The sequence below is a fragment of the Brassica napus genome, chromosome C2 (assembly GCF_020379485.1).
Source record: "Brassica napus cultivar Da-Ae chromosome C2, Da-Ae, whole genome shotgun sequence".
Classification (NCBI taxonomy): Eukaryota; Viridiplantae; Streptophyta; class Magnoliopsida; order Brassicales; family Brassicaceae; genus Brassica; species Brassica napus.
Window position 1 is genome coordinate 44,746,042 of NC_063445.1, and position 23,978 is coordinate 44,770,019.

The 23,978-nt window shown below is 33.5% G+C and overlaps 1 long non-coding RNA gene and 1 other non-coding gene across 2 annotated transcripts; one reads left to right on the forward strand and one right to left on the reverse strand.

Moving 5' to 3' along the window:
* Nucleotides 1-8,738: 8,738 nt before the first annotated feature.
* LOC125581835 lies at nt 8,739-14,759 on the reverse strand. Its single transcript, XR_007319582.1, has 2 exons — nt 10,589-14,759; nt 8,739-9,469 (listed from the first exon to the last, which is right to left on the reverse strand). It is a non-coding gene; the product is annotated as an uncharacterized LOC125581835 (long non-coding RNA).
* Nucleotides 14,760-15,484: 725 nt separating this feature from the next.
* LOC125582709 lies at nt 15,485-15,591 on the forward strand. The gene has a single exon (XR_007320165.1). It is a non-coding gene; the product is annotated as a small nucleolar RNA R71 (small nucleolar RNA).
* Nucleotides 15,592-23,978: the final 8,387 nt, after the last annotated feature.

Here is a 23,978-nt window from a genome sequence, read left to right on the forward strand (position 1 = left end):
TATTCATGTATATAAAATATGTACGTATATTTTTTGTTCCAAATATATATACTAGGTGTTTTGTCTGTATTTTTTGTTCCAAATATATATATACTAGGTGTTTTGTCTATTCTTGCGGGCTTAATAATTTTACAAAAAATTGTAAATAGATATATTATCAATTCAAAACCATGAGAATAAGTTATATTCATACTTTTGAAATATTTAATAATTAATTAAATTTTAAATTTTATATATGATAAAAATTATTTTGTAAAATATATTTGATTATGTAAAATAAACTTAAAAACGTTCATATATACATAAAAAAATATACATAAATTTATATTTATTTTAAAATATTATGATGTAAAATATGTTTGGATAACATAACATATAATCTTTTTAGATAATGATGATTTTAAAATTAATGAAATTTGTTTTAAATTATGGGTAATTATATATTAAAAATTTAATCTAATTATATATTAAAGATAATAAAGACTTTAAACATTCAAAATTTTAACGTGAGAGAGAGAAAAATCACTACAAATAATAAGATAAATATTTTTGATTTTTTTGCCAATTTTTTCAGAAATTATCACACTAAGTGGTTTTGATTGTCATAAGAAATTTAAAATAGAATCCGTTTAATATTACTAAACCAAATATAATAAAAAATTTATATAATATTTTAATAATACTGAAGTAAATATCATATAAATTTAACTATGATATTATCCTTAGAATGTTTTTTTAATTATTCTCAAGATAATGAAAATTTATCATCTAAATCACTAAAAATATTTATTATAATTAATAATTAAGTTAAAAATATGCTAAATCTAAAATTATGGGGAGCATGACAAATCAACAAATTCACTTCTCAAATAAAAGTATAGACTAGGCGATTTTCCCGTATTCATCCACTGGTACAAATATTTAAAACTCAAAATCATAATAGACTTCACCGGAAGTCTACATTATATCGTTTTTAAAACTCAAAATCATAATTAGTTTTTGCATTTGACCGAACTTTGAAAAACTTTAGACTTTTCATAGTAGACTTCACCGGAAGTCTACATTATGTAGACTGCTAAAGAACTCTACAAAAGGTCAGTTTTGCATTTTGCCAAAACTTTGAATGCGTTGAATATGTTAGTTTTGTATTTGACTAAAATGTTATAAAGTTGACCAAAAAAAAGGTGTAAACTTCATATTCAGTCAACTAATCTCAGAAAAAACGTAAACTCCATATGAAGTCTACTATTTTATTTTGGTAAATGCATAACTAACTTGTCAAAATTGGGAGTTGACTTCAGGCGAAGTCTACACATGTGTAGACGTCCATCTCAATGTATTTGTAGAAAGTCAAACTTTGTCAATTGTAAAAATTAACATGTTCTAAAAAATTAAAAAATAGACTGTAAATGAAGTCTACTTTTGAAAGTCAAATCCTGGTTGAAGTTTGGTCAATTGCAAAAACTAGCATTTTCAAAATGTAGACTAAAAAGAAAGTCTACACATATAAAATCACAATTTTTTGTTAAATAAAGATAATAATCCTTGGATTTTGCAATTGCAAAACTAACCCAAATTGTAGACCTACATGACAGCCAACATACGTAAACTGAAAAGAAAATCTATTATTTTGTAGACTGAATATAAAGTCTACATAGAAAAATCTATAAAAAGTAGAGTTGTGTATTATTCGTAATGTATTTTCAAGATTTTTTAGTTTGGTAGTGCGTGTTAGTTAATGCTAATGGTCTTGAACTATTTTGAAAATATAATCTTTTATAATTATGAAATTATCAACACTTTGGTTTTAGTATCTAGTTAGCTAATAAGTGTAGACGTCTTTGTAAGTATACTTTGTAATATTATCAAACATGAAAATTTTCTTCGCTAATTTTGATGAATATAAATACAAAAACACATATTTGATATCACTCAAATTACCCTAAGGAGTGAATTACTCTCTCAAATAAGAGGTTCAGTTGTAGTACTTAGGGATCGAATCCACAGAGACTCTAGGATTACACAGTAGATTTATAGTCTTCGAAATAAAGCTAGACAAATAGGTTTAGCAATAAATGAAGTGGTGAACAAGATAGTTGTTCGATTGGTTTGATTTGAGGTTGTTAACAGTTGAGGAAATAGCTAGATTCAGGTTTTATCTTAGATGTGATAAGTAAGCAACTTATTTAGGTTATTAGGGGTTTATAGATATAAATTGTTCTTGAACTCAAACTTGGGTAAAATCAATTGGATTATCTATAGCTAGATCTCGGATTTCAACTTTCGTATATCAATCACGAGAAAGTGTCGATCGATGATTCTTAAAGAATATCGATCGATACATCTTTCAAAATATCGATCGACACAATGATTGTCGCATCGATCAATGCTTCTTCTAGAAAGCTTTACAAGCGGGTTTGATTAGTGTTCTCTAACTTACCAGACCAACTTTCGTGTGTATCTAGTCTGTTAGATCACACTAGTTTAGTTTCAGGAGTCAAGCTATTGTTTGTCTCAATTAATCCTAGGATCTAAGTTAAAGGGTGATCAATCCTAAACTTAGCATTAAGAGCAACTAAATGAAGAACTATATTTTAAAACACCCTAGCAACAGTTCATATTAGCAATACATAAATCAACCTTATAAGAAACCTAAATCTAACAATAAGACTACTCAGACATATTCATAAGAGACATGATTATGATGGTCTGAATAATACTGCAATAGATAAATAAAAACATAATAGAGTAAAGAAACAAAGGGAGTTCAAGATCTTCCCTCTCTCAAGATGTACAGATATCTCTCTCCATTCCTAAGCTCTCTCTCTTTAGAATAGTATGAAGCATAGCCATCAACAATGGCTTAGAAACAGTAAAATAAGGTTTTTAGTCGTGCAAGGATATTTTGGTAATTTGTGGTAACTTCTGGGCTTAAATTAGTCATAAAATACACTTGGCCCACGTTCTGGAAACACCGTCGATCGATGTCAGGGGTTCACCATCGATCGATTTTCCTTCATCTACTCGACAACTTCCTCTCACGAGGCAGACTGACCACTCTTCAGTAAAACGAGCATAACATCTTCTACAGGATGCTGATTGAACTCAGATTGGCGGCATTGGAAAGCTAACTCAAATCTATATATTATGTTAAAAGATGCGATCAATCTATCGGTGGGAAGGTCTTCATCCATAGCAAAACATCTGACGCGTCTGTGCAGCTCTGCACTCAAAAGGCTCCAAAAAGACACCAAAATCACCACTTTCCTCCAAATCGTCACTGAACCTGTAAACACTCTAAATAGACTCTATATCGTGGTAATTAGTTATTAAAAAACTTATAAACCATGGGTAAAAGTGGGTAAAATCCATGACCTATCAATATTTAAAATCTATAGATGTAAATCTTACATTTCTGGGTGGAGAGATAACAACCATGGAAAAAATACCTACAAAATAAGATAAAATTATTAATAAAACATAGGCAAGAAAATTTAAGTCATATTTTTGTAGAAGTCTGCTTAAAATTAGTGGTTTAATAGACTTTTTTTTAAGTCTACTAGTTTTATCTTATAAACATTATCTATAATATTCATATCTGAAAAAATCTGTACATTTTGAAATGTGAAAAAATAGTTTTAAATCAGAAAAACTTACATTTTTAGAGAAGAAGATGAAAACAATGAATTAGTACCTACAAAAGCAAGATAATATTGTGAAAAAAAACATAGCATAAAAATACAAATTTAAAATCTATAGATCTAAAACTTACATTTTTAGAGAAGATGAAAACCATGAATGATACCTACAAAAACAAGATAATATTGTGAGAAAGACATAGCATAAAAATACACATTTAAAATCTATAGATCTAAAATTTACATTTTTAAAGGAGAAGATGAAAACTATGAATCATAATACCTAAAATAATAAGATAATATTGTGAGAAAGACATGAGAGAGTTTTAGATAGAAGGAAGAGAGCTTTAGAGAGAGTTTTAGAGAGAATGGAGAGAGTATTAGAAAGAAGTGAGAGAGTTTTAGAAACTTGTACAGCCATTTCAGAGAGAGATTGTGTATATTTCATTTATATAGGGACATAAAAGTTGTAACTAGGTTAAAATTCTTTTGAATTCTATTTCAGATAAGAGTTATAATTCTTTTGAATTCTACTAAAATTAAAATTTTGGAGTAGACTTTATTGGAAGTCTACTTAGTAGACTTTTTTGTAAGTATACTATTATAATTTCATTATTGTTGTTTATTTTTTTTATTATTTCAATAATTTTAATATATGTTCTTACAACTTTTGAATATTAGTTGAAGATTATTTATTCATACAAAAGCTAAAATTAATCAAAATTATTTTGTTTTTTGTAAATTTTTGTTCTTTATTGTTTTAGAAAAAAAATAAAAATTTATTTTTTCATTCTTTATTGTTCTAATAATTTTAATATATGGAATCACATTAGGTTAAGAAGAATTGGTTTAAGTTCGGTTAGGTTAAAACTAACTTGGTTAAATCTAGTTAGGTTAAATTGCTACGTGAGTAGACTTCTTTGTAAGTCTACAATGATTATTTTTCTGGGTTTTTTTTAACCCAAAAAGCTTAAAAATAGTATTTATATGCTAGGTAACTTTTCTAGTTAGGTTAAAAAAAATGCTTGGTTTAAATTGGATTTGGTTAAAATTAAGTTTGTTAAATCTGGTTCGGTTAAATTCGGTGGGCGTAGACTTCTTTCTTAGTCTGCACCGATAAGGCTTGGTTTAAATTGGATTAGGTTAGAATTTTGTTGGTTACATCCGGTTAGGTTAAATTCGATGAGTGTATACTTCTTTATCAGTCTACATATATTTTTATTTTCGTATTTCCTTTATTATTTTAGTAATTTATATATTTGAATTACTAAATTTCTTCTTTATTTTTTAATATTTATAATATATGATTTCAATTTTTAATTTAAAAATAAGGATATATTTTTAAACCCTAATTAAAGTAGACTGAATTGTAAGTCTACGAAACCCTAAACCACAAAACTCAAACCCTAAATGTTTTCTTAATAATTAAAAGAGTCTCAATTATTGTATCAAATATCCACATATACAAAATATAAACTACTCAACACTAATACGAAAATTTAAATCAATAAAACAAAAAAATACCAATCTAAAATCTAACCCTAAGAATTTAACCTTAAAAGACATAACATGTTACAACCTTTTGTTCTAAACTATAAATATTGTCTAACACATGGTTACCAAGTCAATATATATTCTTTTAATTGTTCATTTATATAAAATTTTAATTTCTAAATTTCATATTAACCCTTATATTAGTGATTAATTTAAATTTTCACAAAAAATATTTTTTTACATTTTTAAAATTAATTTACATGATCATTACGATGTAGACTTGTTTTGAGGTCTACATATATGTAGACTTTCTTTGCTACATGTAGATTTATGAATGACATAATTGTAAATTAACTTTCTGGTTTTTTGTTTGGTCATAAGGGATAAATTGTACGTTTATTATCCTTTTAGGTTGGTTTTGCATTTGATTGAATATGTGGTCTACTTTTATGGTTAGAATCAATATTTGGGTTGGTCTTCGCAAATTTTCCTTATTTGTATTCTCATAAATACATTCATTTAAATTTAAATAAACTTTCATATTAAATAAAATACTGTATATAAATATAATTCAATAAATTAAATCAAATAAATTTTATAATAAATGTTTAGTGAAAATATATCATACATTTAATAAAATAATTTACAGAGATTTTATTAAAAATTCATAACGAAAAATATAAAAAAAAACGAAAAAATTGAATAATGTCTTATAAAATTTCATATTTAATAAATACAAAATAATAAATTTTATTGTAATTTTCATAAATAATAATTAAGCTCGTTTACATTTAAAGAGAACTTAAAAATTAATTTAATAATGTATAAAATTAAAATGTAAGAAACTGACGTCAAATAAATACCATACAATTAAACAAATATATTACATATATTTTCTTAAATTCATAACGAAAAGAGTTGAAATAACTCAAAATTAAATTAAACAATATCTTATAAATTTCATTTTTAATAAATAAAAAATTAATATAATTATATAAATGTATATAAACATTATAATACCCTAAAATATCTCTTATTAAAACAGAAACATTTCCTTGGACCCAACCTTTTTTTTTAAATTGTTTTAATAAACTACCATATAATAAATTAATTATAAATACAAAAATATACTACTATCTAATTTTCCAAACAACACAATAATTATAATCTTGTGTCCATACAATATCAAAAATTATAATTGACTAAAACATTCAAATAATTTTTAAAAATTGAAAAATAAGTATAACATATTTTACAGGTTTAGATACTATTCAATTAAACTAAAGGATTATTTTATTTATATTTTAGTAAATAAAAAATACATTAATGTAAATTTAAATAAAATTTTATATTAAATTAAAGAAATTATATAAATAAAATGCGAAAAAGGCATAAAAAATTTTATAATTAAAATTTATTAAAATATATCATACAATTAATCAAATAGATTGCATAGATTTTATGAAACAATAATAACGAATAGAGTTGAGAAAAATTAAAAATTAAATTAAATAATATCTTATACAATTTTATATTTAATAAATAGTAAATAATACATTTTATTATAATTTTAATTAAAAATTACGTTCATTTAAATTCAAACTTCATATTAAATTTAATGGTGTATATAAATAAAATGTAAGAAATTGAATCAAATATATCATACAATTAATCAAATAAATTACAGAAATTTGATTAAAAATTCATAACAAAAAATTTCAAATAACTAAAAATTAATTTAATTTAAATCTTATAAAAATTCATTTAATAAATAAAAACAATATAATTATATGAATATGCATGATATTCAAATACACTTAAATAAAAATGTTAAAACATTTTAATTTGGTAAAACATATTTTATTAAAAAGATATTCAAAGTTTATTCAAAAAATATATATGATTGGGAAAAAATAATTAGCGTGGTCGTGCGGATCCGACAAGGAAGAAACAAAAGGATTATACTAACTGACATACCATGGATTTTACCACTTTTAGACCATGGTATATAACATATTTAGAGTCTGTTATATTTTTCTGGAGTATGTTTTAGAGTGTTTTCAGGTTCAGGTACGTTCTAGAGAACTTTGGTGATTTTGAAGTTTTTTGAGGTGAAGAACTGCACATACGCGTCAGATGTTTAGCTATGGATGGAGACCTTCCCACAGTGCGATTGAGCCCATATTTTAACATAAGATAGAGCTCTGAATTATCTTTTCAATGCCACCATTTTGAGGTCAATCAACATCCTATAGCATACATTATGCTTGATTTACTGAACAGTCATACGTCAGTCTCGTGAGAGGAAGCTGTCAATGAATGTCGATCTGATGACACAACTGTGGTGTCAATCGACGGTGATGCCAGAAGACAGGCCGAGTCTATTTCATGACCGACTTAAGCCCATAACCCACCACAAATTATCAGAATGCCTATGGACGACATTAAACCCTATTTATGTGTGTTTCTAAACTATTGTTGTTTGCTAAGCTTTTTGTACTTTAATTTATTCATAATTTTAGGTCTGGAGATAAGATCCATTCTCCTTCAGAGATTTATTGGAACTCCTTTGGTTTTATCTTTGATTTCTGTATCTATTATATTATTTAGACCATAATTTGTGGTATTGCTTGCATGTCTGAGTAATCATATTGTTATATTTAGGGATTTCATGAGCTTATTGTCAAACTGATATAATCTGTTAGGATTTCTAGGGTAGCTTATTAAATTCTACACCAGAGTAGCTTGTAATACTAGGATCTGGAATAGTTAGAAAAGCACGACAATGTGATTGATTGTTTGAACCTAGAATCATATGACAATTGAGAGGCACGAAAGTGCAATTGATTAACAGAACCCGAACCCGGAGTGAATTAGATACCTAAGCGCATACGACAGTTGGTCTAGGGTTTAGTTGAAAAATATCGAGTGTGTGTTAATGCTATTCTGAAGAAGCATCGATCGACGCTCATGCATAGCATCGATCGATGATCGCTCCTTGTTCGCACGCGAAAGCTGGAACATAGGACTTAAACATCTGATTAGTAATTGCATGCGAAAGCTGGATTACTTGCTAATTGAATTCGAGTTGTAGAATTAAACTTATAAAACCCTTAGCATCTTTGATTGTAGTACTGAATCTCTTGATAGATAAATCCCTAGATCTAGCGTTTCTCCCTTATTGTTTACAAACAACGTAACTCAATCAATCACTTGAACAACTACCTTGTTCACCCTGTTTTCATTTATCTATTGTTTTTCATATTGATTGCCTAGCTTAATCTTAATTTCTAAAGTCTATTGTATGCCCACGCTCCCTACGGATTCGAACCCTAAGTACTACAACTGAATCTCTTATTCGAGAGAGTAAAGTTTCTCAAAGGATAATTTGAGTGATATCGCTAACGTTTAGTTTTTGTTTACGGTGAAAATACTGTTAAATGATAAGTTTCAATTTAGAAGATAATTAACAAAATCTGTTAGTCCAAGTCTGTTTTTTTTTTTTAAATAAAATTCTATTTATCTCCCAAAATAGGGCATCAGAACAGTAGCCGTCCGGTTTACCGGTGAAATGATGAAAGTTAAGTTACAAGTGAAACTAATAAGAGAATAAACAACAACAATCTTAGCAAAAAGGAGAGAGGTTGAGGGTGAAAATAATTGGGGAGCATAGCTTTCTTTCACTCGCGAACACCGACGGCTGAGCCGCACAGATTTTGGCACTTCACAGGCGGGCTGTCAAAGCCCAACCCAGATCCGACACCATTACCTTTAGACAGCCGTCCTCAGAGGTTTCCCGCGGCCCCAAATCGTCGGCGAAGCGAGAAACCAATTTCAAAACTCTAGCCACCGTGAAGTCGTTGTGTCCATATCATCTCTCGGGTTTGAACCTCCATGTATTTCTCACCTCACAAAGCGTCGAGATAGCAGAACCGATAATATCCAAAGAGAACCGCCATCCCGTGAACACCTTCTTCCGTCTCCGAAGCCATCTCAGTCAATCGAAAAGACAAACCACGAGCTCTGATGGCTATCTTGTGGCTACCGTCAGCAACTCGGCTGTCCTCCAACAAAGATCCGATGCCGCTGAACCAACGAAAAACCAAAGCTGGTAGCTCTCATAGGGGTCTACGTTTCATGACCCAGTGATTCACAAAGTGTGTGGAGAAACACTACCGTGTGATGCCGTCAGATTTGTTCCGTCAGGTTGCGCAGAAATCCGGGAGGGGGAGGTCACAACGAACGCTGGCAAGAAGCCATAGCTCGTAGCTTCTCCACCCTATGTTAAAGTTGAGAGAGTTCTTTGAAAGCGTGTGGATCTAACGCCACACAAATCTCTACATATATCCATACATGTTTTTGTTAGGTCAATTGTTTTTAAACTAATCGGGTTGATTTCATAAAAAAAATGTATACGAAAATAAAGCTATTGAATATTATGTAGCTAATTGAATAAAATTATCATACATTTTGATAAAATAAAAACTCTTAATTTTATGTTATAATTAATTGAAATGTATAGACTAGAAGTGTATTTATATGAAGTGTAATTAATATGACATATATGAACACAAAAATGTATTCATATTTCTATATGTTAGTAACAATCAGTTATTTTTGCAGGCATTAATTTACAATCTAATAAAAAATTATATAATTTATCTAAGTAATTTAATAATTAAATGATAGCCATTGCATAATATATATATAATTATACATTGAAAACAACTTCATTGTACAATAAATATAGTAAAATAATTATGAAAATGTTCAAAATATATATTATCTGAAGATAAATAATTAACACTATTTATAAATTAAAAATTAAACTGATATAATATGAACCAAATTATTAGCAAGATAAATTACACAAAACAATTATGATTAATGCTAATTAAGCCACATCAAATAAATATTACATAACTAAAATCTATCTAACCAAAAATATCTTTCTTAACACTAAACAACATTCAATTAATTTAATCAATTTAAAATAAAATCTGCGATGTTGCGTGGGTCAAGATATTATATTCTTCATTCCATACACACGCCCTATAATATATAGAAATATATAATATATTTCTTACAAGGTACATATTTTAAAATGAAACTAGTCTAGACGTACCCAAATTTAAAATGTATTATTCATTGTATTAAGTCATTTGATACATTATACATCTATAAATAGAGGATCAAGCATAACAAAAATGAAAGAAAAGCCTCAAAAATCAGGCATACATAACTATTGGCTCTACCTAAAAAAATGGTTCTTACAGATGCTGAGATTTTAGAGATTAAAAGTGAATTCGAACGTGTTAGAAAAACATCAGAACTAGATGAAGAGAAAATGAAAGTAAGCTTTCATTCTAGTTCACTTTTAACTGTTGTTGTTTACATACAAATGCTTGTTCAGATTTTAAAAAATTTAGGATCTACAAGAGAAGATGACCGAATACCTTGGAAAGGAAAAGCTTGTGGGTAGTTTACTCAACGCTGTGCTAAAGATGATAAACAATTCTGTTGTGAAGAAACAGGATTGCTCATCTCCATCAATTCCCTCGGCCTCGGATGACAAGGGAAAGCAGTAGTAGTAGTATTCGTTCTTTCAAAGCCTTTATTGAATAACTAATCTGAGATTTGTGTAATAAAGAAAAGATTTCATTGTCTTTCTGTTTCAAATATGTAGGATTCTCATGATAAACCAACAAGTCTCTTTTTTTTTTTTTTTGGATCCTTCCTATACCTCTCTTCATCATTTTAATTTTAAAATAAATTATGTTTTGGAAAAATAGCATGCCACACAGATATTCATGCACGTGTACACGCTTCCAATTTTTTTCTCACAAACCTTATCTCTCTGAGTCTTACCACAGTTCTTCGTCTTGTCTCTCTGGCGCTGATTGGCGCTGTGAGAGGGCTCCATCTTCTCCCACCATGTCCATCTTCCTCTTTGGTGTAAGTTTCTATGCCATATCCCCCATTTGTTTCCAGGGGTGGATCCATCACATTATGTAATATAGGGCATTTATTATAAAATACATTTTGATTAGGGACATTTACTTAAATTATAGGTTATTATTGAAGTAATTATAAAATCAGTGTGGCACTTGCCCTACCTAAGGTCTATGATATTACGTGTATACGCACACCAATTAACCTAATGTGTACACTACCATAATCGAATGGTATGTCGATGTAGTACTTTAGGATCGAATCCACAGAGACCAACGATTACACTTTATTTCTATAGGATCAATATCAAGCTAAAACAATATGGGGGTTTTAAGATTTGAGGGTTTCGTGACAAGCAAGTAACAAGATTAATTAAAGGTTTTCAGATGATTAAGAGAGCTAAGTTCAGGGTGATTCATCGGGATACTTAGGATCATGAGCTACACAACTATTCAGGAAGGTAATAAGAGCCAATCTAGAACTTGAACAATATGAATAGATAAACCCACTGTCATGGTGTCTACCAATTTATCAAGCAATCCTAATGCCTAAACAATCGTTTGGATCAGAGAATGATGACAAGCATTAAGTTCAGATTCAATTGGTTCACGATTTGCCTTAGCATCAGTTTTCGTTGGCTAAGGACCAATCACCTATCTATGCTTTTTCTAGCAACCTAAAACACTTTTGATGATTAGATTGAACCTATGATCAGACGATAAATGGCCAGTTTAACACAAGCATTAAGATTAGCAATAGATAGAGATACCAAAGAATAACAATCCTATTTGTGTCTAGTTCATTGATCCATGATCCCTAACACCCTAAACCTAACAAGCGACTACTCAGCCATGAACAGAGAAATCACAGAGACGATATATGAAGAAAACATTCTGAATCAATAAATAAATAAGATTGGGTTCAGGAATCTTCTCAAGGTGAGAGAGATGAAGCCTTTTACCCTTCAAGGTAGCAAATCTTCAAGTACAAAAGTCTCCAATGGTTTCTTGTGTAAAAACTAGCGTCGAATGATAATAAAAAATAAGAAAAGATATATATGCCGGTCTATGGCGGCCTGGGAGTAAAAGGGGGAAGCCCTAGGTAAAATCCCAAAATATTTGGAAACTTCCTTAAAAATCTCTGCCGCTGGAATATGCACAAGGGGTTGCTCCACTCGATTATTCTGCGTGAAAATCACGAAATTACACTGTTTTCTGCCTCTTTTGTTCCAGCTGGTCCATCTCCCATCCAATGCAACTCCAGACCTGTAATGACTCAAAAATGACTAGGAAGACTTGATAAAGACTTGAAAACCAATTAGAAAGCATATATACAAGATGTCTAAAACACCATATATCAATTCCCCCAGACTTAGATCCTTGTTTGTCCTCAAACAATGTCAAGTATCAAGAACAGGGAGAAAGGTTTGAAAGTGTGGGAACTCTCTTACTCTCAGGAACCATACTTTAACCACGAATCTCTGAACCATACAAGTAGTGAAACTAGGACAACACACCCTTACCAAAACCCCACTGACTGCTGTTCAAGATCAGCTCCATACTCTACATCTCAAACCTGCAAAAGCTACACTTTCCAGACAAAGCTCCTTACATTCAATTAAGAGTAGTGTGAGCTTCTCATCACATGCACTATTCAGGGTAGACGGTCTAGGTGTGGAACAAGCTATTTAATGGTGGAGTTAAGAGTGTTTAGGGGCTACCATTTAATTGTAGAGGATGTAGGATATCGCACAAAATGGCAAGAGAGGATAGATCCATTGATGTCCATAGCCTCTACTCGTTTTTGCTCTATCTGGTGCGAATGTTCTGATGACAGAACAAGCGATTGATTGTTCTGCTTTCCACTTTCCTCTACTCACTCTTCAATACTTGGTACCAACTTCTTGCTCGACCTTCCTAGTGGCTCCATGTTTCTTTTCTTTCTTCCCCTTCTACATCGTCTTATTTTCGTTATTTTTTTTTTTTTTTTTTTTGAAGACTGATATGGTGATGTGACGAAAAAGGAGGTAATACATGATGGTTCTGAGTGCCACTAGTGGGTCTGATTTCGCGACCATTCTGGTTCTCCACCCCTGCTCTTGCGCAGTTCATTGGTTATGGAGCGGTTGCTCCCTTAATCTGCTTGTTCTCCTTTCTGACTGAATTTCTGCAGCAGTAACGAGTAAGAGGCTGCGTTGATCCTTTCCTCTCCGACCTTTTTGCACTTATCTGCACATATGACACTGAAAAACAAATGCATGAAGGTGGAATAAAGGCTAAGGTGCAGGGTGAGAACTAGCTAAAGATGAGCTATTCACTCAGGATCAGCCTGATGGATAAAAAGAATAAGAAATCCTGAGTGTATTCTCGTTTCCCTGATCTAATGCCCATAATAAGAAGAATTGCAGTCAAGATTAGGTTCAAGTTAAATGAAGGTACGTCATTCTAGTGTAACCTCGACAAGCCAAAATCTTCTGGAGAACCGAACAAGATAATGTCAGGGTGTTCCAGGTCCACATGTGTGTCTTTCGCCACTGCTAAGGTTACTGAATAAGATAACTAAAGCACGAGCTGGTCAGTGATCAACACAAAATAAGGTCCTAATTCCCACAAAGTTTTGACTGACTCGATCATAAAAACTGACTCAAAAGAAAAACAAAAGAAAGAAACAAGTTAGTAAACGACGAAAACCCTCCCCCAGACTTATTTCACACCGTCCCTGGTGTGTGAAAATAAATCAGAAAAAGGTGAAAACAAAAATAAACATTTTTTTTCTTTGGTTGAGATACTTACCTGACTGGAGCGGGCGCTCCACAAAAATTTTGGGTGTTCTATCGTCAGATGGTCACCTGGAACAGCCGCTCTTTTCAGAGGGCAGGTTGTTCAGTTGCTACAACCTAGAATTTTTGAAGTATCTCGGATTATTTTGCTTTTTGACCTGAGACTCAATAAACTAAAACAAAAAATAAGTAAACAAAAACAAAACCAACTTATATTTATACTTACCAGTGGGTCGCCTCCCACCAAGGGCTTGGTTTAAGTCACTAGCTTGACTTGGTGACAGGGATCAGTCGGGTTGATCATGATGGCTTGTTCCAAAACAAGCTTCACAATCAGACATGTTCAGCCTCAGAACTCTGCTCAGCAACCCCTTCACAGCAGCTTCTCCTTTCTCTTTCAGCTCATGTGTGAGAATTACTCTGACTTTAGAGAAAGGTTTAGATGTACCCTTGCACTTTACCTCATACTCAATGGATTTCTCATCACACAAGCGAGGTATCAAAGTCATTGTAGGATCACCCTTGACCCTTTTCTTCTGGACTTTTTCTTTCACCTTTGCATTCCCACTGAGTTTCTTTGTATCAGTGTGAGGATCTCCATCCAGGACTTCTTTGATCACACTCTTATCTCCAAACTCCTTAGGAATAATTTTTGGCTGTTCTCCACTAACCACCGAGATGCAAGAGGCGTAGCGGATTTGTGATATGGTTGGGACAGCCTTGTAGAAAACCTTCTTGTTGATGTTGGAGAAGGAGACTCTCTTATTTTGAGGAAGCCTTCTCACCATCTTCCTAAACCCAGCCAGATGCTCTGCACTAATAGGATCCATCAGATGTTTAGATGGAATTGGATATGGAACCTTAGGAACATATACTCGAACTGGTGGAGTCTCAGCAAGTTCGTCGGGAGCAATCACTTTAGAGCTAGCAGAGTGCCCTGTTCCCTCTTCTGCGTCTAGAGCAGTCTCAATAGACAGTTGCTCCGGTTCCTTTCCCTCAGATTTCTCACATCTCAGGTCTGCTGCATTACAGTGCTCAACTCTAGGATTCATCACACTCTTTCCAGGAAGGGTACCTTGCTGCCTCTTGACACTCTCAGCTGTTTGAGCAAGCTGAACATCAATCCTCTTAATGTGGTTGCTCACAGTATCATACTTTGTATTCAGCTCGGTGAACATGTTGTCCATCTTGGTGTTGATGTCTGTAGAAACCTGATTCAATGCCTTGCCCTGAAATTTCATACTCTGCAATTGCTCTGCGGTTGTCTGTTCCCGGTAGCTGTAACAGCTTGCCGATTGCTCTGCGGTTGTCGCTGGTTCTGGTTCTGAATCTGTTCGGCCGTAGCTTGCTCCATGTTGAAGACGTGCCTTTGGTTTTTTTTCAGTAGCTGATCAATCTTGGCAGTCAGCTCATCTATCTTCTGGGTGTCGGAACTGTTCTTTTCTTGGAGCAATCACTCTCCTCGTTCTTATTGGCTGAGGTGGCAGCCATGTTCTCGATCAGCTCAAACGCTCCATCAGTGGTCTGAGTCATGAAGTCAACATTGCTGGCAGAGTTCATAGCACTCTGAAAATTCCAGTCAACTCCATCATAGAAAATTCCCAAGAGGTAATCATCATCAAATCCATGGTGAGGGCATTCTATGCGATAGTCATTGAAGCGCTCCCATGCGTCGCAAAAAGGTTCATCAGTGAGCTGTCTGAAGGAGGTGATCTTGTTCCTCAAAGTAGTTGTTCTCGCCTTAGAGTAGAAATGGCTGAGGAACGCTGATCGGACCTGTTCCCATGAAGTGAGAGAGCCGGTAGGGAGAGATTTCAACCACCGTGTAGCTTTTCCATCAAGAGAGAATGGGAATAACATGCACCTGATGTAGTCTGGTGGAACACCATTCGCGCGAGTGAAACTACAGACTTTTTCGAAGCTCTCAATATGCTCCATTGGAATTTCTGTAAAGAGACCTGAAAACACCTATCTCTGTACTAGACCGATCAAAGCAGGCTTGATCTCGAAGTCCTGCCTGGTGCAGGGTGGAGGAACTATGGCAGAACGAGTAGTAGAAATGTTGCAAGGAAGGTTTCTCTGCCCGATTGAAGCAGTCTGCGCCCATTGTTCCTGCCGGGCGAGAGCAGCCTGTTCAGCAGCATCCTGCTGAGCTTGGATGGTCTGCTGCATTTGAAGCATCTGTTGTTGCATCTGTTGCAACTGAGCAGTGAGTTGCTCTTGATTGCCGTAGTCGCCCATTATGGCGTTGTTCGGCCCTGATTGTTGACGGTTTGTTCTTTCTAACATTGCTAGCTCCTTGTTGCTAAATGTAACTCTCCTTGTGCGTTTCTCCGAGTATGTCTACTGGTCATGCACCTGAAAAATTAGCTGCAACAAAAAGGATAGAGAAAGTTAGAGGTCTTAGACTAAATAAATAACAGAAAAATAAAGGTAAAAAGATGGTCCCCGGCAACGGCGCCAAATAGATATTACGTGTATACGCACACCAATTAACCTAATGTGCACGCTACCACAATCGAATGGTATGTCGATGTAGCACTTTAGGATCGAATCCACAGAGACCAACGATTACACTTTATTTCTATAGGATCAATATCAAGCTAAAACAATATGGGGGTTTTAAGATTTGAGGGTTTCGTGACAAGCAAGTAACAAGATTAATTAAAAGTTTTCAGATGATTAAGAGAGCTAAGTTCAGGGTGATTCATCGGGATACTTAGGATCATGAGCTACACAACTATTCAGGAAGGCAATTAGAGCCAATCTAGAACTTGAACAACAAGAATAGATAAACCCACTGTCGTGGTGTCTACCAATTTATCAAGCAATCGTAATGCCTAAACTATCGTTTGGATCAGAGAATGATGACAAGCATTAAGTTCAGATTCAATTGGTTCACGATTTGCCTTAGCATCAGCTTTCGTTGGCTAATGACAAATCGCCTATTCTATGCTTTTTCTAGTAACCTAAAACACTTTCGATGATTAGATTGAACCTATGATCAGAAGATAAATGGCCAGTTTAACACAAGCATTAAGATTAGCAATAGATAGAGATATCAAGGAATAACAATCCTATTGGTGTCTAGCTCATTGATCCATGATACCTAACACCCTAAACCTAACAAGCGACAACTCAGCCATGAACAGAGAAATCACAGAGACAATATATGAAGAAAACATGCTGAATCAATAAATAAATAAGATAGGGTTCAGGAATCTTCTCAACGTGAGAGAGATGAAGCCTTTTCCCCTTCAAGGTAGCAAATCTTCAAGTACAAAAGTCTCCAATGGTTTCTTGTGTAAAAACTAGCGTCGAATGATAATAAAAAATAAGAAAAGGTATATATGCAGGTCTATGGCGGCCTGGGAGTAAAAGGGGGAAGCCCTATGTAAAATCTTGAAATATTTGGAAACTTCATTAAAAATCTCTGCCGCTGGAACATGCACAAGGGGTTGCTCCGCTCGACTGTTCTGCGTGAAAATCACCGAATTGAATTGTTTTTTGCATCTTTTGTTCCAGCCGGTCCATCTCCCACAACTTCAGACCTGTAATGACTCAAAAATGACTAGGAAGACTTGATAAAGACTTGAAAAACAATTAGAAATCATATATACAAGATGTCTAAAACACCATATATCAGTCTACCTGAGTTTGTCCATGTCTGGTTCATGTCGATAACTCTATCTCTGCAGTCTTGGGTGAGTTTGTTTCAAGAATAGAGATCCCGAAAACGACGAGGGATGGTTCTGTAGCAACAGCAACAATTTCTCCTCCCTCCCTACTTCCGGATTCGAAAAATTCTCCCAAATTTAGCAAGGCTTCGCATATCACCGGCGAGACCTTTAATGGAACTTTTGGCCATATAACTGGAAGGCTTATTTGGTGTGGGGTTGGCTTGTGACTCATGTCATATGGGTCTCTGACTGTAGGGTGGAGGGAGCTCCCTCCAAATTCAAGTCTCTTCGACCTCAATTCTTGTTATCTCATTTCCCCTCATTTTTAGATTTGGTGTTGCTTGTTGTCCTTATTTAGCAATTACATGTAGAAGAATCTATTCTTTTTGTTGTGATTCGCGGTTCACTTTCCTTCAAGAGGAGGTAGTAACGTTTCAGAGTGGTGATGTTGTTCCTTTCGTTTAGCCGGCTTAGAGGACGAGATCAGTAATGCATTGTTTTTATGCCGAAGACGAGATCTTTTTTTTTTACAGAAAGTTTTTCAACTTGGTTGAATCCAAGGAGTCAAAGCCCGCGGATGAACCTCCTCTCCAGGTTTTCAAATGGGTCCTAAAACATGGACCCATATCCGCCTTAGATGACCAGAACAATGTGACTTAATTTTGCTCAGCATGAAGATTGAACCACTACCACCCGACCACAAGGTTCCGCTCAAAAGGAAATCAGATCTTGGTTTCAGATAAGTGTCCCAACTCAGATTTAGTGCGCTTTCTCTGCTTCTTGAGAGGAATTGTCAGCATGAAGAATTAATTTCTTGCTTTCTCTATTTGTCGTTTGTTCATTTTGTCTCCGGTCTCTCCTTCCGTTCCAGTCCCCGCTCGATCTCTTATTGTAATGCTTCAAGTTTGTATTGCTACTTTTAGGCATGTTAGCTATTAAGCTGAATGGCTAAAGTATCAATTGATTTTTTTAATATTATTTACATTTTCTTACCGTGGAACCAAGTTTAGAGATGTTACATTTTGTTCATCGCACTCCATAAAACATAAATTTTTATTTCTTGAAATACTATTTACATTTTTTTTCACAAAAAGACCAATCAGTGTATATATTACATATATCTCATTCTTTTATATAAGGGATTAAACTTAATGAGTTTTTGATGAACTAAAGAATTTAATTTGAATTTTGTTAAACCACTTAGAGTCTCACCTAAAATCATAAAAGATTTTTATTTTTAACTAAAAAACTCCACCCAATAACTAGAATATCACTAGAAAACTTATAAAAATCAAAACTTAAAATTTAATAACAATAAATTTTATCGTACTTTAAAATTCAATAACATAATTTTAATATTTTTTAAAAAAAAAATCATATTTTAATAACAGTGAATTTGTTATTTTTATACAAATCACTTTAAAATTTCATTGAATACACACCAAAGAATTACATTGTAAGGCAGTTTTGAGTTTTTTATAACACAATAAGACACTTTCTTCTACAGACACAATTTTTCCTACCTTCATCACATTTCGTTTAGTTTTCAAGTTAAAACATAACTATGTACTAATCAGTAGGACCCACTATCATCTCTCTCTCTTATCTTCTTCATTCTGAACTTTCTTTTTTTAATTCTTTTTATCGATTGACTTTTATCTTTTTTTATCGCTTTGAAGTTTTCATCATTCTCTTTTTCAATTCTTTTTCAATAGATTGCCATGAGGTCCCGTCATTGAACGTCGTGATACACAGGAGTCGGACAGCGTCATCAAGAATGTGGCACTCAACCATGGCTGTTTGGAACAAAATGTTCAACAAATCAGAAACAATAAAAAACAGTTTTGTTCGAAATTTTGAATGTAAAACCATGAATTACAACTGAAATCTATCAGATGTGGGAAAAATACATAAAAAATGGAGAATGTAAATAATCGTGAAAAATAGGTGAAAGAGGCGGAGATTAGGGTTTCTGGTCAACAATGACCAAGAAAGAAGACAAGGTTATTTTCGTAATTTTCCATCATTAATGAAAAAAATCAAAATAAAAAGTTGTGTGTACATTACTTTCAAAACTGTACATTTGTACATCTAATTTTGTATTACACATCAAAGTGATTGTGTACATTTTTTTTAGCTTTTTGTAGGTTTTCTATCTAAATAACTAAGCATATGCGACTTCATGAACTCACGATAATGTTAACACAATGTACATGTGAATTTTTCTCCTTCTTCCCATGTACACGCATGGTGAGGCATATTTGAAATCTGACTGAACACAAATATCGTACACACACAGTGAAGATGAAGATGTCAATGATTATGTATACATGTACACTATTATACTTTATCGTACACGCACACAATGAAGATGAAGATGACAATAATTATGTGTACAAATAATATATAATATTGTACATATGTACAAAAAAACTCTTGTACACATGTACACACATGTTACATAGACAAGGTAGGAAATATAATATCAATGCATATGGTATCAAGACCTAAACTAAGCTTCACTCAAAATATGAGAACTCTTTCCATTCACTTAAGCCACACTTCCTTATCTTTACACTTACAAAGATAAATTTCTCTCTTTCACGTACATGTACGTTGACATTATGTACTCATGTACATGAATGACGTACATAAACAAAGCACAAAACACAATTGTTAGTTTGACAATATGGGGCAAAAATGAAAGCAAGCTAAAGATAAAGGACATTTTATGTAGTTATGAAGAAAGGCTGAAATGAACAATCAAGAAGTTAGGGAGTTAATTACATGTAGACAAATGTTTGAGATACATGTTAGATCTCCACCATGTTGTAAAGTTGTGTACATTCATTAGTGTACATGTGTAAATTAAAGGTTGCTGACGTACATGTGTACAACTTATATGGTAGTGTACATGTGTACAGTATTGGAAACTTGTATAAATATAGTGGTTGATTTTGGGTTTTTTAGCATTGTATACATACACCATCAAAATTACCAATGTACATGAAAAACATAAACAAAAACGTGAAATCAATTTAAAGGTATGGTCTGCACAATTAATAAATGTGAAATCAATTTTAAGGGTATATTTGCAAATCAAAAAACTTTGAATCAGAAATGAATATATTCAAATTTCTAGGGACCAAATGTGCAATAAAACTAAAAATGGCCATTGTTGCCCATCAAGCTTTTGCAACAATAGCGACGAGAAAGAGGTGGCGACGAGAAAGAGGCAGCGACGAGTAGGAGGCAATGAGGAGACATAAACGAGATGGAGGCAGAGGTTTCAGTCAGTGGAGGCGGAGAGAGAGCCGATTACAGGAGGCGGAGAGAGAGCCGATTACAGGAGGCGCAGACTTCGGTTTTGAGTTGAAGAAATCTTTCTATGGAGGTTCCAAATCCTTCTGCCTCTTCTCTGTATTGACTTTTTGGATCTGTAGATCTGCAACAACAAAAAAAGTAAATTAGTGATACATAACGTAAAAGAGAAAATGAAATTATGATGGTGAAAAGTAATGATTTGCAAAAAAGAATGTGGGTTACATGGAAAAAAAGAAAGAAGTCGAACATATTTCTCAAGAGGAAAAAAAAAACATGGTGATGATCAGATAGAGAGAGGAGAGAGACATAATACAAGTTGTCAAATGTGGGACCATCTTAATCACATGAATTGACTTAGTTAGCAATTGTTTGGTTTTAGTTATAAGAAAGTACTTCAGTAGCTGAACCTGTCTTTTATTGTAATAAAAATATCAAAACTGTCTCTCAGTGTTAATAACTCTAGATGTATCAGCAAAAAAAGAAAAAATCTTAAATCCTAGAGTTAATAATAACAAAGAACGCCAAAACGGTCTTGAGTCAGCACTCAAAACACATACAAACTTCAGCAAAACTAATTAAAAAGCACCAAAACTGTTCGTAAACAGTATATTACTATTAAATTACTGTAAAAGTTTGACTTAATTTTAATTTTACAATGTTGATCCTTAAATTTTTCAATGTATCTTCTAAAATTAATGGTCCGGGTGTTTCAGGAATCAGCACAACTTCTACGTCAGCCTTTGAGTGCACAATTGGATACATAGAGCTCCAGCCTCCCGGTACAACTTTCAAAACCGTAACTGATCCATCTTCCTGAGCGTAAACACACACATACACACTCTCTTTATAGATGATCAGAGATTCAGAGTTCGCTTATATGAGGAACGTGACGACAGAAGCCGATCTGTTCAGCTTCGGGGTCATAATGATGCAGCTAATGAGGAAACGGAGACCGATTTCGCTGACTGATGAAGAAACACAAGACATGACTCTGCATCATTTGGAGATGGAAATGGAGGGATAATTGGGGTTCTTGACTCAAAAATCGAGTCCTCTATCGTTTCTCGAGAAAAGGCCAGTGGAGATCTGTTGAAGTTTAGTTTCTTCTGTACAAACTCCAAAATATGAATGAGATTCTTACTCATCTAGAGAAACTCAGACGATCTCTGTTCCAGATAGTAACGACTAACGAACCATGACCTAGAAGTTTTAGCAACAAGAAACAAAGGGATGGTTTAAGCAATTGGATGCAAATCAACCGGCCCAATCTATTTTTAAACCCGAATAAACCAAACCAAAATCAGCCGGTCCTTGTCTTTCATCAAGTTTTCTGTTTGGTGTTTTTTGGGATGCTTTCCTTTCTTCAATAGGTTTCTTACTTTTCTTAATTTTCAAATTTCAAAAGCTTTTCCTATTTTCTGTTATAGGTTTCACCTATATAAACAAGTCCTATATGCTGTGTAATAGACACCTTAGTCTTGTGCTTCTTTCGTTAGCTCTTATACTTGAATTCAGCGTTACGGGTTCTTTACATCGATCCCATGACTTCAAGACATACACAGACGTACAAAGTGGGAGATTGGTCTCACACATTCAATGAAGAATCTAACCACACTTTTCCCCCACACTGTGGCAGAGAAAGTTTGTGAAGAATGTAAAGACACTTTGCACCGTAGGGTGGCTGATGCTGCTACAATAGAGAAACTTTGTGGAGATTTTCAAACCACTTTACAAACTACCTTTGATTGTGGTAGCTTTTAGAGCCATAATTGAATCAGAAGTAGCATCCACAACTGAAGTTGGAGAGTGTGGGACAGCCACATTAAAAACCGAATAGGTTACGGCTGATATGATATTTATTTTCAGTAATTTACCCATTTCCACATCAGAAGTATGAGGAACAGTCTTGTGGAGTGAAAAATGTCCTTATCATTGCAATTCCTTCTGCCTCTATCAACATGATCTCATGCGTGCATGTCTTGAAACATGTCTGGAAACATCAAACATCAGATATATGAATAGGATACAAGTGCATTGGGGAATGAAAACCGGGGAATGCTTAAAGCAACATCCTGATGCGACCACATTCATCTGTGTTGGAGTAAGCTTGACATAACTTAGGAAACAAGCTATCCTAATCCTACCGAGATATGGTTTACTAAAAGGATTAGGAAATATCTAATAAGTGTTTTACTAATAAGATTAGGAGTTATCTATTCTTATATAAGGAGTTGCAAGGTTGTTGCAACACTTGTGAGTTTTATTGATTGTGATTGAGTGCTTAAGGTTTTGAATGAGTTTCCTTAAGAGATTAATAAGAGAGATATTCTTATTATTGTGTGCTTCAATATCGATTACTAGAACTAGATTTGGTATCAGAGCTTCTAGGAATCCGATCGTGATGGGAGATATTGTTACAACGAAGGTTAAAGAAGGAGGTGGACCTTCTTCATTGAAGTGCCCAATGTTGACAACTACGAATTATGCCGTATGGGCTATGCGAATCAAGGTTTTGCTCAGAATGCATAAGGTATGGGATGTCGTTGAAAGTGAGTCTGATCACGGAGAGAAGAACGATATGACAACTGCCCTAATCTTCCAATCTATACCTGAGACACTTATCTTACAAGTAGGTGACTTGGATACAGCTAAGAAGGTTTGGGACGCAATCAAATCAAGACATATGGGAGCAGACCGGGTGCGTGAGGCCAGACTACAGACGCTGATGGCCGAATTTGATAGATTACGGATGAAAGATACTGATACGATAGACGATTTTGTAGGCAAAATATCAGAAATTTCATCAAAATCTTCAGCGTTGGGTGAAACTATCGAAGAAACAAAGCTAGTAAAGAAGTTTCTTGCGAGTCTCCCTCGAAATAAATATATACATATTGTGGCATCACTAGAGAAGGTCCTTGACCTTAAGATCACGAGTTTTGTCGACATAATTGGAAGGTTGAAAACGTATGAGGAGAGAGTTGCAGAAGAAGAAGAAACACAGGAACAGAGCAAGCTTATGTTCGCAAATACGGAAGGTCAAAATCAACCTCAAAACAACTATTCAAACCGAGATTACAATAATAACAGAGGTCGAGGACGAGGAGGAAG